The 15,785-nt window shown below is 32.2% G+C and overlaps 1 long non-coding RNA gene across 1 annotated transcript; it reads left to right on the top strand.

Moving 5' to 3' along the window:
* The first annotated feature begins 8,609 nt into the window (after positions 1-8,609).
* Positions 8,610-15,505, top strand: LOC118645391. The gene is made up of 2 exons (XR_004963081.1): positions 8,610-9,391; positions 13,637-15,505. It is a non-coding gene; the product is annotated as an uncharacterized LOC118645391 (long non-coding RNA).
* The last annotated feature ends 280 nt before the right edge of the window (positions 15,506-15,785 follow it).

Below are 15,785 nucleotides of genomic sequence, written 5' to 3'. Positions count from 1 at the left end.
ATCTAACGTAAATAAATGACGTGAATACAATTCGGATTTTTGAAATTAAATTTTAGAATTTTTGTTTCTTCAATAAATTTAAGATTTTAATTGTAAACATTTTAAAGCAAATCAGCGTAATGCAATGGCATATTGTCCAACAAATAATCAGATTAAATATACGCATATTCTGAAGTATAGATTTAATATGATCATGTAAGATACGATAGATGTGTAAAGAAAAAATCGATCGACTAATCGTTGAAATGAAACTAATCCTACATGCCAGCTTTGATATTCACTGAAAGTTAAGAATATTAAAGCTATTAATGAAGCTAATGTTTCATCAATCGTTATATTTGCTAAAAAATGAGAAATTTGAAGAATTTTCCGTATTTTTTGATGTAAACGGAATGCATCTAAAGAAGTTAAAATAATTTCTTTTCTTTTCTAAGCATTTCCATATAGTATTAATGTAACTTAATATTGTTCCACATTTTTAAATATTAAGTATTGAGGATTTTAATTATGTTGGAAAAGTTGCAATTTTGATCAAGAAAATTGCATTTAAAAAAATATATACGTTTCTTAAAATTTAAATCTTTAAAAAATTTGAGAGAGAGAGAGAGAGATTCGGTAAATCTTTTGTATAGTCATATAAATTAACTTTATAAATGACAACAAGATATAAATACGTATTTCGTAAATGCAGTGTCGCCCTAAACAAACGTGGAAGCGTTTAAACCTATTTTTTGCTGGTAAAGGCGTATAAGCGACCATAATAGATGGAAATTAATGCGACGAATTAGCATTTTAATTCGCTATCACTGGTGCAGCGAAGGACTTTTTTTTCTTCTTCAACGCGAGCAACCCGACGTGAATAGAATCACTGCGAACACATCGCCTCTATATTCCTTTAGCGGCGTAAATATTTTAACGGGCTGAACCAAGTGGTGAAGTACCTTTTCGTCTCTCTAGCAGCGCGATATTTCAATCCTTAATACAAGTTTTCAGAGAAGATACACTTTTGAGCGAACATAATTGAGTGTTTGCTCATTATCCTTTTATATTTGAACTGTAATTAATTATTCGAGCAAATTTTCTTTCTAACACTTAGATCGTGATTTGGGAAAGATAATGTAATATTATAACTTATACATTTTAGTAAAACTATCAAACTTTATACAATAAAAATCTAACTTAAAATACATTTAACAATACCCTCTCAGAAAGAATTTCTCATACCAAAACAAAAAATATTCTTGACATATATTTAATTTTGTTACAATCTTATGTGCAGTATTAAAATAAAATAAAATCAGTAATTTTTATTTTTCTTTCTCAAATTAAATAAAATTGATTTATTATTTCAAGATAAGAGTAACATATAAATTTAAGTTTATATATTCGTAGAGAAAATTTTTTAATTTTTACAAAGAATTTTTTATAATTAAAGATTTAAGAATATAAAAATTTAACAAATCAATAATTTATAATCTTTCTTTCAAATTATTTTTTATAAAAATAGATATTTAAAAAATAAATATAAATGTATAGTTTATGCTATCATTTTTATATATCTTTATATTTTTATCAAATCATAGATTTTTAAATATATTTAGATACATTGCTGTAAGCAGTGTATCAAAATAGCTCGAGTAATTAAAAGCTTTAAAACAGAGATATCATACCATGCTCTTTAATACACGCGGCCATTTTTACCAAATTTTGTAATAAATTACATTCAATTCTAATGTCTTGTTTGTCAGATCAACAGAGATATAACCTCGTTTTATTTTTCCATGGAACTAAAGTGACAAGTGGCAGGAAAATGTTTTATATTCGGTGAACGATACATAATTTAGTAGCTAGTGTATTTTTACGTTTGCTTGCTTTCTGCTTTGCAAGTTTATGAAATATCGCGTCGTCCAAGTGTTTTGAAGTGATAAAATAAAATCTACGAGATAAATCGCGTTACGCCGCGTACAGGCGATGCGAAGGGAGAAAATTACAATTCACAACAAGTACGAACGCACCACTTTTACACGCAAGTATAACCATACTCGTAAAGAGTGCGAATTTGGTGTAACCGAGGAGGTGAGAGAAAGAAGAAACAATAAGAATTCGATCGTGTAGCCGTCGAGACTGAAATAGAGCAGATGCAAGAAGCAAAGGGCAACAGTCGCATTAATATTTATTCTACGTACGTCGTCTTTCGTACTTTCCACTCCGCAGATCTTACCACCTTGGCGGTGTCCTACACGTTCTCAGCGATGAAAACTTTTGTCAGGGGAGAAGACTCCGTACTCCTTCTCCGTTACATGCCCCGAGGTCGCGCATTTCACGCTCTTTTCTATTTTAATGTTTATTTTCGTAAAAATCTTCAAACGACATGCAATTCTTTGGTATTGATGTATAACGACGAATGTGGTTTTGCATAGATAAATTTATAGTTTATTTGTAGTGCATAATTTAATTGATTAAGACATGATTATTGCTTTATAAAAAAGAATATTTTTTTGTATAAATATAGGGTAAGTGTCCATATTATATATAACCTGTACCTATTTGTGTGCCTTTGTATTTAAAGAAGTTATAAAAAAAATTAACACAATTAAGTAGAAAGAATAAATTTTTTTAAATTTAGTTTAACTATTTATGTATATAATACAAAAAAAAATCTATTTTTAATTATGCAAATTCTTTTATAACTTCTTTAAATATAAAGGCACACTAATAAGTACAGACTAATAGGTACAGTTACCCTATGTGACATAAAAACTGTCGTAAAAAATTGTTGTCTGTTGTTTAAAAAAGATAAGTAAAATATTTATATGAAAGCTTAACAAAGTTGTGTCAGATTAAAATGCTTTTGTACGTGTGTGCGCGCGCGCATGTGTGTGTTGTAAAGTAACTATGTCAAACTTCTGATGATATGAGAGGTACTATAAATTAATTGAGAAGTAAATTCTACTAATTTTATCTCGTAGAGAGCTTAGAATGTTAAGTATCTTAATTAATGAAGTTTCAATTCAGTTACCGTTAAGAAAACACTCATTGTTAATTACATCAAGCGCTGTCTCACTTTCTACTTTTGTCTCATGAATCTCATTGAAGGGCGTGTAAATGCCCTCCGAAAACTTATTTTAAAGACAAAATCTGTTTTGGATCTTTATCGTAGCACTAATACGACTGAGGCAAAGGATGAATGAATGTTCGATGAGCCTAAAAGTTTTTGCTACGCACTTCCAGTTACTTCGAAGGACGACATATCGTGCCTTTAATGAGATTAAATCCTCGTTATGGCCGCGGCTTGTTTGCTGTCGAAATTCGCCTCTAATAGCGTCACGATATGGCGTGTTTCGCGAGAGTGTTTGCTGCGCATGCAACGAAGAGCCGCTTACCTCACGAACACGAAAGCACATCAAGGAACTTCCTGGAGGGCTGCAGAGACCCATCTGTCCTGGAAACTTCGCCTTGGAGCGTTTAAATCCGTAAACTATAGGCAGGAGGATAACACCCGCGAACATAACGAGCGAAACCATGTATTGGCATCGCCGGTGACGACAATATTGCGTGCAGTATGAAAGGTTAAACGTGTTTTACTTAGAAATTTCTCAATTTATAAAAGACATATCACTTAATCCACATAGCAACTCAGAAATAAAATTCAAATTTCAAAAATTGAAAGACTCTCAATATGCAAATCTTCGATTTTTAAAATTAAAATAATACATTTATTTTCTAATTAATTAATAGTATTTTTCATGCTTTCAAAAATTTAACGTAATAACTATTTATAGTATGTATACATAAATATATGCATATCAAATATATAATATATAATATTCGATACGTCAGATGAATTAGGATCGAAGAGCTAAGTCGCAATTTTGCTTCGTTAGCGAAGCCTAAATCTAACTACTCGACATGTACGTTATTAAGGTAACATCGTTAATTGATTCCTCGTTTGAGATCTGCACTTGTGCATCTAACCAGCAGAGATCACGTACGTCAGTTTACAGTTATTAATAACGTATTAACAGCATTCAAATAGCTAGCTTTGTCTCTCATAATTAGGATAATCGTATGAAGGAATTATCAAGATTCAATTTTAGCACTGATACTTCTGTATTACTGCAGTCTCATAGAATTAAAGCTACCGCAAAATAATTTATTTTGTCGTGTTATATATTCGAATTAAAGATATTAAAGTAGAATACAAAATATCTCATGAATTATGCAGACTTCATCTTGGAATTTTCCTCTCCAATATTGGCATTTTCTTCAAAAACTTTTCACAATCTACATTCATTTTGGGTTTTATTATAATGCCATATAATATTTAAAAAATCTGTTTTCTTGCTCCCTTTATTAATAACGGATATGTATTAAATTAATAAGTTTAATCAAAAAGTTTCTTGACTCTCTGATGCGGTTTTGTTTTAGAAGTCTTACCTTCTACTTACTTATTTTCTATCTTTGATATTTTCATTTATATTTAATTCGTAATATTTCTTTTATATTTATTACGTAATATTTCTTTAATTCTTCACACATGCTTTACACATGACAGAAAATACGACAATAGTAAGCAAATATAGAATGTAGAATATAAAAGCCTCTGTTTTTAATATATATATATATATATATATATATATATTTAATATTATATATAAATATAGTAAAATATGTATGTGATATTTTTCTTTTGATTAATTAATATTTTGCAAACAAAATTATCTTTGTATAGTCTTTGTCTTTCGCGGTTTTATCATTTGTATGTATAGAACTCAACGGGTTAGCTTTCGCGGGCATACAAATGAAGGAAATTTAATTTTATAAGTTCAACGATTCATAATAAAAAGAATAATACAGCAGATGTGCGCGTGTATGCGAACGTACATGTGCTAAAGTATGTTCGCCTGACGCACAGCTTTCCACGTGAAATTATTTATCTGAGAGCATGCGCGCTCTCGAGTCCCATGAGAAATCTCCAGATTCGCGTTAGTTAGCTGGACGGTAATTTCTGGACGATAATAAAAACGTCTGGCCAGACCACGCCTTATCATGGCTTAACAATTCGTGCAATTACAATGAACGCATGAAACATGTTTTCTTGGGCGCTTATAACCGCAAAGAGAAACAAGCGCGTAGAATATATATGCATGCAATAATTTTTACATAATGTAATGTATTAGGTGTACAAACATTAATTTAATTCTTTTTTATAAAATTCATGATGTATTCACAAAATATTACACACAAATAGAAGTTTAAAATATTTAAAATAACGTTATATTATATTTATAATTTTTATTACTTTTTATAATTTATGTTGTCTTCTCAAGCAGCTAACGAAATACTCTTGCAGAAAATGATACTTTGTGATTTTGAGTCGATAAAATTATCAAAACTTTTTCAAACCTCTTTCAATATCTTAAAATGGATCAGAAGCGATTGGAACAGGTGGTAATCTGAAGACTAGGAAAAAAATTTCACATAAAAGAGAATTTTCCAGTTGAAAGCATAATTTCGTCTTCTTTGTGGCACGAATATTGAAAATAAAATATCTAAAGAGATTTAAAATATAGTGCAATAAAATGTATATTACTATCTATCGAATAATCGAATACTTTATCCTAAAAGTGCAATTTGGAGATAATTATAATATGTCCAGGAAATTGCAAAACAGTGGCCTCAATCCTTAATTATAGAAATAATAGTAAATACCTAATTTTTAGTATTTAAACATCTGATATTCAGTATTTTTAGTATTACTAGAGCTTACATTATTCAGGTATTTGACAAAATTATACGCGTAAAATTATATCATTTCATATCGATTATTAAAGTTTTCTTGGAGTTTAATTTGAAATCACGTTGCATCCGGGACACGTCGATTTTCTTGGGGACGACCATATGCCAGGCATGTGATGGTTGATCGAGCAGATGCAAATATAATGCGGACTGCATAATGCAATTCGAGCATGCGCTCAGAGAAACATGTCCTTCTACGTAGCACGAAATCCAATCTCCAGTTTGGACACAGCCACCCCTTGAATCGAATATTTTGTCAGGCGCACATTATCATAGACAGACAAAAAATATGTGAAATGCGCCAGCATTTGGAAATCGTATTTTTATTTTAAGAAAATATTTCTGCGTTTTAGAAGAAACTGTAATAAAAAAAAATACATCGTTTATCCTTCGTATGTTTATTGTCTGTTAACTTTTTTATTTTATAATGAAAAAATTGTACATGTATTGAATTTTATCTTTTCATTCAGAAAAATTTCACATAATATTAAAGGATATTAAGATTAATTAAAAAATTTTTGAAATAAATGTCAATGTCATAAATTCGATAATTTCATAACGCAGTGTTTAGTAAAAAGAATGAATTATTTAAAAAAAGCAAACACGAAAAGTTAATCAAAAAAATACTTTTTCTTACATTTTTGCTTATTTTATTAATTTCCGCATTTTATCCATTTTTATTTGTATATTAGATAATGTAAAAATTTCAAGATAAATGTCCAAATTATTAAAATATTACTATTAACTAAAATATTATTAAACTTTTATGTCTATTTTGAAATGTGTATGATTCTCTTGTTTCTAAAGTATTTCCGGATCTTCCTCTCTGTGGCGTGTAAGGTAGCTCCAATCCATTAGTGCATATAATTAATGGCGAGAACCAATGTTTCGCAATTTCCCAGACGCAAATTACTTTGAAACCGCATGTCTCTTAGGATAAAGTATTCGTCTGTCTTGGCAAACATTGCTGTACAACGGGCATAGTGGTTAAGCGGGTTAAACACGGCCAGTTTAATTTCTTGAACTAAGTAACCAAATCTAAACGATGCTTAATCATTCAAATGTCTTCTTGCTATATCACAATTTACAGATTAACAATTCACGTACTAACAACCAGCAAATCTTGAGTATTACTAAATGAATTTCCGTTTTCGTAAGCAACGAAACAATAGTAAAGTGGGAACCTATTATAATGCCGTAATGTCTTTTAGTACATCATACATAGCTGTAATTGTAGGTTTCGTCTGTTCAATAAATCTTCACTTATATTTTATTGTTAAACATCACGGTTTCGGTATCTTCATGCCTGAATGAGCTCGAGACTTAAAGATTGAGTGTCAGCCTTCTATCTCTGTATATATTTTTTGTAGAAACTACTATACAGTCAACTAACTGCTGATAAAGATGAAAGATGCACAGCGGAACTAGCTGACGAGCAATATTGACGACCTAACTGATGTATCGACAAGCTATGTCATCGTTGTTCGGTTATCGGATTGTAACTTGCAGCAAAAGGAACAGCTTGTAATACAGAATATTATTATTACAGACAGACGGAGAAGCGCGCGCATATTTAGAGGTATTATTTTCGTGTCCCCGGTTTTAAATAGAATTTTAATAAAAAAGTACTGACATGCTTGCATCTAAATTGATAACTTTGTAATTAACTATTGTGTCCGTCTCGTCTTTTATTTCTTTATCCACCGTTCATTTACTATCATGATGAAACGCGCCGCAATACGTCTCAATCGGCGAGAAAATATATTCCCCGATTTTGCCTGATAAATCCGCCCGCGACCTCACCTCGCTTCATCATTCGCGGATGGGTGCACCATAGCGATCGATTTAATCTTTATTGTTGGAGACGAATGATTAAGGTGGTCGCCTCGAACGTAACGAAAGTCGACTCGTCATCCGTTTCTACAGCTGAATCAGCTCGTTGTGCACATCAATAATTTCGGCGGTACGTGAATCGATACGGATATCACGTTCAACTGTACGTGCCGCTACAGGTGCAATCTCTAGAATATCGAGAAAAGTAGTATCTACTATGACATTTGGTAATTTGTGAGTTTTCCGGAAGAAAGTTCGAATATCGACTCTTCAATTTATCTCACGTAACGAGAGTTTTTGTATGAAAGAGATCTGTTGATAATAAATGACATGAGATGATTCGTTTGAATTTCGTCTGGGAAAAATTGATATGAATATAACACGTGTATTAAGTATATGCAGATTGTAATCGGCTAGTAAAAAGTAAAGTTTTGGATTTTAATTATTATCCCTCCTTCTCTAAAAAAAAAGATGTTATTGATATTGTTGTCGCTTTTCCGAGACGCTAATTGGCTGTCTCGCTATCTCGTTGTCAAGTGTGTTGCGACTTACTTCACATCGTGTCATTTCCAGCTGTTAAATGATCAATTTCGATAGTTGATTTAAAAACTTTGTTAAAGAAAATCAGGAAAAAAGAAAAAAGAAGAAACGAATATAGAAAAGTATGTATATATAAACAGATATATAAAAGTATAATATGTATGTATGTATGTATGTATAATTAAACTTACATTTTTTAATTCAAAATTGCAGAAGACGTAGAATTGATTAAAGTAAGCAAAAGATAGAGAAAGAAGACAGAGATAGAGAAAGAGAGAGGGAGAAGCAAGAATGCATAATTAAAGAAGGAGAGACATAAAGATAAATAAAGAGAGAGGAAAAAAGGAAGTACATAATATTAACATTATTAATCACCTACTGTATATAAATATAAATCTATAAAAATATAAGTATATAATATATGTATATGTATATACATATGTATGTGTATATATTCAAAATAGCAGAAGACGTAAGATTGATTATAGTAAGCGAAAGATAGAGAAAAGCAAATTGCAATTATTATTATTTTTAAAAAGTAAAAAGTCAAATAGCGCGCGCCTGCAGTGTTCTAGTAATATTTATAAAAGAAGAGACAAAACTCAGCAGTGTTTACTGATGTTATCTTTATGTCTATCTTTTGATAAAAATTCATTGATTTGTATTAAAAATAGAAAGGAAAATACTAGATTTTAAAAATTCACTGCTAATTAATAAAACTAAATGCATTATATTTAATAACACATAAAGCAAAATATGTAACTTAAGAACATCACGAGTAATATTAAACGTATATTCAGCTTATAGTTAGAAAGAATTAGAAAAGAAATTAGTAAAAGAAGAGAAACATAGAAAATTCAAGGCTATAAAGAGTTCATTCCCATAATAGCGAAACGGAAGGCAAAAGCACAAAGGCAACGGGTTGTTATAACGTCTACGGTACAGTTACAGTCGACATAATAAGCTCAAGTAATTCCACTCCATGGAGTCACGATCGTCCTTACCAGCTGCTCGATAACCGGAGCTGCTGCTCGTCGGACATAAGTAATGAAAGGAGGAAACCGAGTTTTCCGAATGCTCCTCTCGTCTGGTGGATATAGAAGACCAACGAAGGCAATGACTCTTGTGTAAAAATGGCGTGGGACTTGAAAAGAAAGGGAGCACAAAATGCTGCTTGGAAGCGGTCCAGCTTTGTCCCTCGTTTGACGATGTGTTTTACGTAAGTTATAATCACTCCTTATATGAACGGATATTTGATCAAACGAGAGAAATGAAATGAAACGTTTCTACCGTGCAATCAATGTCGTTTTGAAATATCGCTCTTTGAAAAGTGTATGAATTAAAATAAATATAAATGTTTGATATTAAATTATGATTTTGGAAAATGAGGATACGTAATCTTTGAAATAAAAGATTAACTTTAAAATGTTTAGTCACTTTCTATCTCTATTTTTAATACTATAATTGAATATTGAATTTCTCTGGCAAAGAATATAGTTTAATATATTTTTCAATTTTGAATAAAACATTCATCTCATTCGAAATTTTTAAGTGTTTTGCGTGAATGGAAATAAATATTTAGAATCTTTCTACTTCCGAAAAATTATGTAAAGAATTCTCTGGTGATAGTCTCAAGTTATAAAATTAATTCTTTGCACATAAAAAATAGAAACATATTTTTATTAAAAAGAAAAGAGAAAAACAGAAAGGTTCACCTTGGACATCGCTTTAGCGAGAACATCAATTTAGCAATATGATACTTCCTCGCTACAAGCAAAGATTTGAAAATAAAGATTTGTAATAAAAACAACTATTTTTTAGAATTCCATTATTCATTTTTTCTACAGAAGAATTAATAAAGAGATTGAAAGATGGTATGTTATATTTTTAACTATTAAAGGATATGCTTTTTTTATTGTTGGAGGCTGGTAAGTGTCTCATAAATCCAGCTCGTAAAAGTGGAACTTTAAGACGAGGCTCTCATCATCTTTTTTTTAATATGCTACAACGGACATGCCATAGCATGGCTTTTGTTCTTGAATTTGAAACTTCCTAGTTGCATATAACAATCTACGTTTTTTTAATTCCACTCTCTAAGGAGAGACGGTTCTCCTTAAGAAAGAATAAAGAAAAGATATGCTATATAGAAACTTGGATACATGAAAAATTATGAATACTAAACCTACGCCAGTAAACAATTTATGCTATGCAAAGATTTATGCTAAGCATATGCATATAAGGATTACTATTATATTTCTTACGTTTTATTGCACCCTATACGCTTACGTAACTGCATTGCGTCACAGTAATGTTTGCAAATATAAATATTAAGATACAAATATTGTGTATGCATAATCTCTGTACAGTGGTCATAATTCTTGCATCTAATTGTATTCGTGTAGAACCTGCTGTTCTTAATACTATCACCATGATCCATGGCGCCCAACTCAGGAAAATTATAACATTCATTGCGAGCAAAGTTACGATAATTCGTGCTGATTTCCGGGCGTTATACATGCCGAAACTGTATGAAATCGTTAGGACGGCGTTGTGAAACAGAGGCGTACGCGTTCAGCGTAAATGTTTTATTCATGCCACGCGGGGGCGGGCCGTAGCCATGACGGGTATGGAGCACCGTGCCCTCGAAAAGGATAAGATCCCGTGAAATTGCCGCGGATGATAAATTTCAGTTTAAACGCCAGCGCGCACGGTTTAAGGCGTTGCACTACGTTGTTTCTGAGAATGGAGGCGACGTTGTCTACTTGTAAGCGGCGAACATGAAAAGGGATACGTAGAGGCTCACAGTGCATGAAATAAGGTGCTCTATTTTTTTAGACGAAGGTCCCGCAAAAGAATAGTGAAATCCGAAAGAATTAACAAGCACAACGATCATTTCTTTTTTTTTTTTTTTAACAGAAATTAGTTTCGTTACTGGCTATCATATAAATTAGTAATATTTAATACCTTTAGGCTCGGTTGCACAAACATCATTTTAACTTTAAGTGAGATTTAAATATGTATGTGACTTTATTTATTTAGAGAGAAAGATAAAGATAAACATCTGCTTAAGTCTTGTTTAAAACCAAAACAATATTGGTGCAACCGGGTCTTAATATTTTATCGTTGATGTTTTTTATTCCTGGAATATGGATTATTTTGTGATTCTTCGATATACCGAATATGGGCAAAAACTAAATATAATCCATCATTACTTAGATTTAATAATTCATATTACATACACATTTAATAATTCATATTACATACACTTTGCTGCGGTTTAATTTGGAAAATTTGCATCGTGCACTGAGTATCTCTCAGAATGATGTCAACGTCCGAAGAACGGTGAGACTCGGAGTTACATTGGGTTTCAGCTTCCGTCTTTCATCATCATGCCGTGATTTCACGCCGCAATATGTTCGTATAGAATATTGAAGCTTCGCGTAACGCCTAACGATTCTGGGATAACGTGCGATCGATTAACGTCTTGTCTATTGCTCAACATGAATCGAATGTGACTTTGAGATATGATGGTACCTCGGCACTGACAGACGACAGTTCGCGAAGCAAATATATATCTGATGATATCGTGATTAACTAGGTTCTCTGGATAGATACAATTGTGTCAGAATCTCTCTCTCTCTCTCTCTTTCTCTCAGTGCTGACTGCTAGTTATTTATTGGTATTGTAGTAATTTCTCTCAGGAAAGATTTATCAGTAACAACGGTTGCAGTTTTAATCATTTAATGATAGATTTTTGTTTTTCAGAGAGAAGATCCAAACAGAAAATAAATTCTTATGTAATGATTTCAGAAAATATAACAGTTGTGTATAATCTATTGAAGCTTATTGTATTTGCTACAAATATTACCTCTTTCTAATAATATTGTTAGAAAATATAAATATCTGTAATTATATGATCGAAAGCGCAATTACAGCATTCTAAAAATTTAATGTAGTAATTAAAATTAATGATGCGAATATTGTACAGCAGCAGGATGTCTTTTGTACGAACGTTAAAAATGGATAGTAAAACTTTCTTAGAAACTTTCCAGACGCGCATATAATTAGAGGCTAAGAGAGAATAAAGCTGCAGAGATTAATTTAATCGGTGAATACGACGAGACAAAGTATCGTTTGAACGTAGTTGTCATAGAATACCGATATATTTTAAATTTATCAAGTAGAACATAAATATAACTTTAAATATTTCAATTGTTACATGTTGATCAATATTCGAACTTGTATCGAAACCAATCAAAATCACTCACGTTTGTAACCCAAACAGCACGCACTTCAAAGATCTCTTTAAGATACCTTTCTGACATTACGTGCCGCCTGGATACACACTATTTATATAACAAACGTTAAAATATTCAATTTAAGGTTTTTCAATCTATTTGAATATCTGCAGATCTACTCTATATCCGTTGCATACAGGTGAGACATTTGACAGCTCGCGATACGAAAAGCGGGGTGAATTCGCGTACCTTCAAAGTGAGATCTATCGTCGCCCGGTTTATCAATTTGTGTGGACGAAAACGGAGGCCTGTTCTCTCTCTCTTTCTCTCTCTCTCTCTCTCGGTCGAGAAAGAGCACCTTCATCAATCACGTTACCGAGAATCTGGAAATTTCACCCTCGGAACACGCTAAACGCTTTCACGTGTCCCAATTTTCGATGGCAGTCGGCCGTGCACGTACGTCGTTCCGTGGGTGTAGTCAATTTGTTGGAATATTTTTGTCGGTTCGCCGCTATACGCGCCATGGCTTGCTCCACGGATGCTCTAATTGTCGACTTGACCCAGGACATCTATTTTCTACGCCCTGCTTGCCGCCCCTGATCTTTTCCTCCAGAAATCACAGCTTGTCCAGAAGTGGTACCTCGCGAACACACTGTCGGCTATATTTAGTTCGATATATGTGAGCGCCAGTCTTTTTTTATTCGCTGCTGCGATGCAACGAGATAAAGTCGTGCATCGTAAACAGATAATCAGTTCTAAAGTTCTAAAAGTAAATTTGAATTATATAGAAACAGACATTTTTTAATTAAAAAAAATATTGCATACAAATAGATATTTAAATAATTGTCCTATTAAAAAGTTCTCAATAAAAAATTTTACACTTAAAAAATTAATTTAATATAGTTAATTATTAATAACATATTGTATCAATTCATAATTAATAATTAATAATTATAATTATAAAAATAAGAAATACAAAAATAAAAGTTATTTTTAAATAATATTGTGTAAACTGTCAAGTCAAAAACGTATTGCATATTGCAGCAAGAAAAAATAGTGTAGCTTTCACACAATAGGAATCGTCAGCAATGATAATAAATTACAGCATTCTTGGATCAGGTGTGAATATGATTTAGCATGAAAAATTCTATCGTGTAATGCAAAATGTTATGCAAATCACACTTTTACAACGACAAACCACACGGCTCACTTTGCATTTCTTGCAGTGCACAATCTCGGCAAGCGCTAGAGATTATAACTGGATCTGCGTAGAGGAATAAATTTGGTCTCAACGTGGAAAAGTTTTCTACTCTCCGGCAACGTTTTTTAATGCTGCATTACCCTTCTATCTTGAAACGTTTCTGCTCATCTCCACTTGTGTAGGCTCTCGTCTTCATCTAAATGCTACATGCTGAGAATCCGAAAGACCACTTAGAGCAGAAGGCTTCACAGAGGCACTGATTGCGGAAACATGAGATTTATGTCCTTTTACGAGGTCTAATTAGTTCCGGGCCATACTATGTACTATTAATGTAATAACCGCAAGAAAAGTACTATAATAATAAAATTATGTACAAATTTATAATGATGCTAAGATTATTAATAAAGCTATTTATAATAATTCTAACGTCATACAATTGTAAAAATGTCTAACTTATAATAAAAAATGTGAAGATACAAACTGAAAATTTTTCTGCGTGAAACGTATGCTACGAAAAAATATTCTGACCGCGATGTAATTAATTCCTTAATTAGAGAAGTATCGAGATTCAACTTTGTTCTAAACATACGCTCTAAACGTTTCACATAATATATCCTCAAATTTGGTTGTAAACCGCGTGCTAACCGGAGAGAAATGATTAGAACGCACGAAATATGCGTTGAATTATTTACTGTGACAGTGATAAAACCGACTAGGGCAATAATTACGTTTGCGCAATTTAAATTGCATTCCATACATAATCCGCGAATCCGTGATCCCGGCCGCGTTATTACCTTCTCTTATACATTTCTGCCATCCTTTTCGCCTTCACGGTACATCTTGGCGCTTTGTTCACGAGGGCGTACATGAGAAAAAGTACCAACAGCAGAATCTCTCGGTTTTATCAAATAGCGCACGTGCGCCATTCTTGCTTTCTGTAGAATGAATCGAAGGAATCCGCGCGTTTGTATTCGAGATCCGCTTACAGTTACAAAAGGGATGTTTGGATCGTAGCAAGAGATGCAGAAAGAAATTCAAACTATAGTGAATAATAAATGCATTGAGCTCATTTGTTCATCTGTTTCAAAAATGCGATAAATATGTATTGATTTTAGCGAAAAATAAAACAAAAGAAGACGTTTCTTGTAGGAATCTAGAAAATAATACTGGTTTGTGATAAGTTTTGTAAAAATAAATTAAGTGCGCTCGATGCTAGTACTTCATATTAGATAATTTTAGAAAATTGTTTTATTCTTAAAAACAGTTATATACTTTATCACAGGTAAATTAAATTATAAATCATTTTTCTGGAAAAAGTAATTTCACGCGTATTAAATTTAGGTTAATATATTTTCGCAAAAAAAAAAAAAAAAAAAAAACCGTTGCCTGAGTTATACATAATTTTTCGGGGAACTTTGGTAGAATTAATTGGCCTCAATTTTTTAAAAATTAACAGATAAATGTAACAAATTTTGCATGTGGTATATTTTGAATATTCGCAAGAAATTAAAAAAAAAAACGATACATTAAAAAAGTTCACGATGTATTAAATAAAAATTTTTGTGAATTCTCAACAAATAGCATTTTGCGAATAAATGGAAATTGCGGTCAGAGGGAAGTTATGATGCTTCATCGTGCAATACAGAATCATAGTTTGTGGCGAACAGTTTCATTAGGTTTCTAGTTGACCACGCTAAGACCTACCGCGTTGTGGTGGATATATCGTCTTTTGTAAGATTAGACGCCGACTCTTGGCCTAACTGTAATTAAGAAGAGTGTTCTACCTAACTACGGTCGGCGCTTCGCCCAACCAACGAACGAGATGTCATTTTTTCCATTCTAGTCAATTACAATCAATAAGTTTCTCCACATACATAAAACGCAAATTAATATTTTCTTCTGTTCGGTAATGAAAACATATTGAAAATGCAAAAAAAAAAAAAAAGTTCATTTAGAATTAATCTAGATTGTCAGAATTGAAATTATGTTCATAATTACATGATACGTACAACTCGTGTGTGTTTCACTGGTGAATCTTACTGCGGTTAACCGATAAACTAACGTACCGTTTGACGATGCACATCCACTCTCCGTTCCTGGATAACAGCGCGGAACGTATCCGCGCACGTATACACACGCGTTGCACGTAACACAATACCGGCTGTGCACATACG

The sequence above is a fragment of the Monomorium pharaonis genome, chromosome 4 (assembly GCF_013373865.1).
Source record: "Monomorium pharaonis isolate MP-MQ-018 chromosome 4, ASM1337386v2, whole genome shotgun sequence".
Lineage (NCBI taxonomy): Eukaryota > Metazoa > Arthropoda > Insecta > Hymenoptera > Formicidae > Monomorium > Monomorium pharaonis.
Note: the sequence above shows the minus strand (reverse complement) of the source record. Positions and strands in the feature narration are given on the sequence as shown.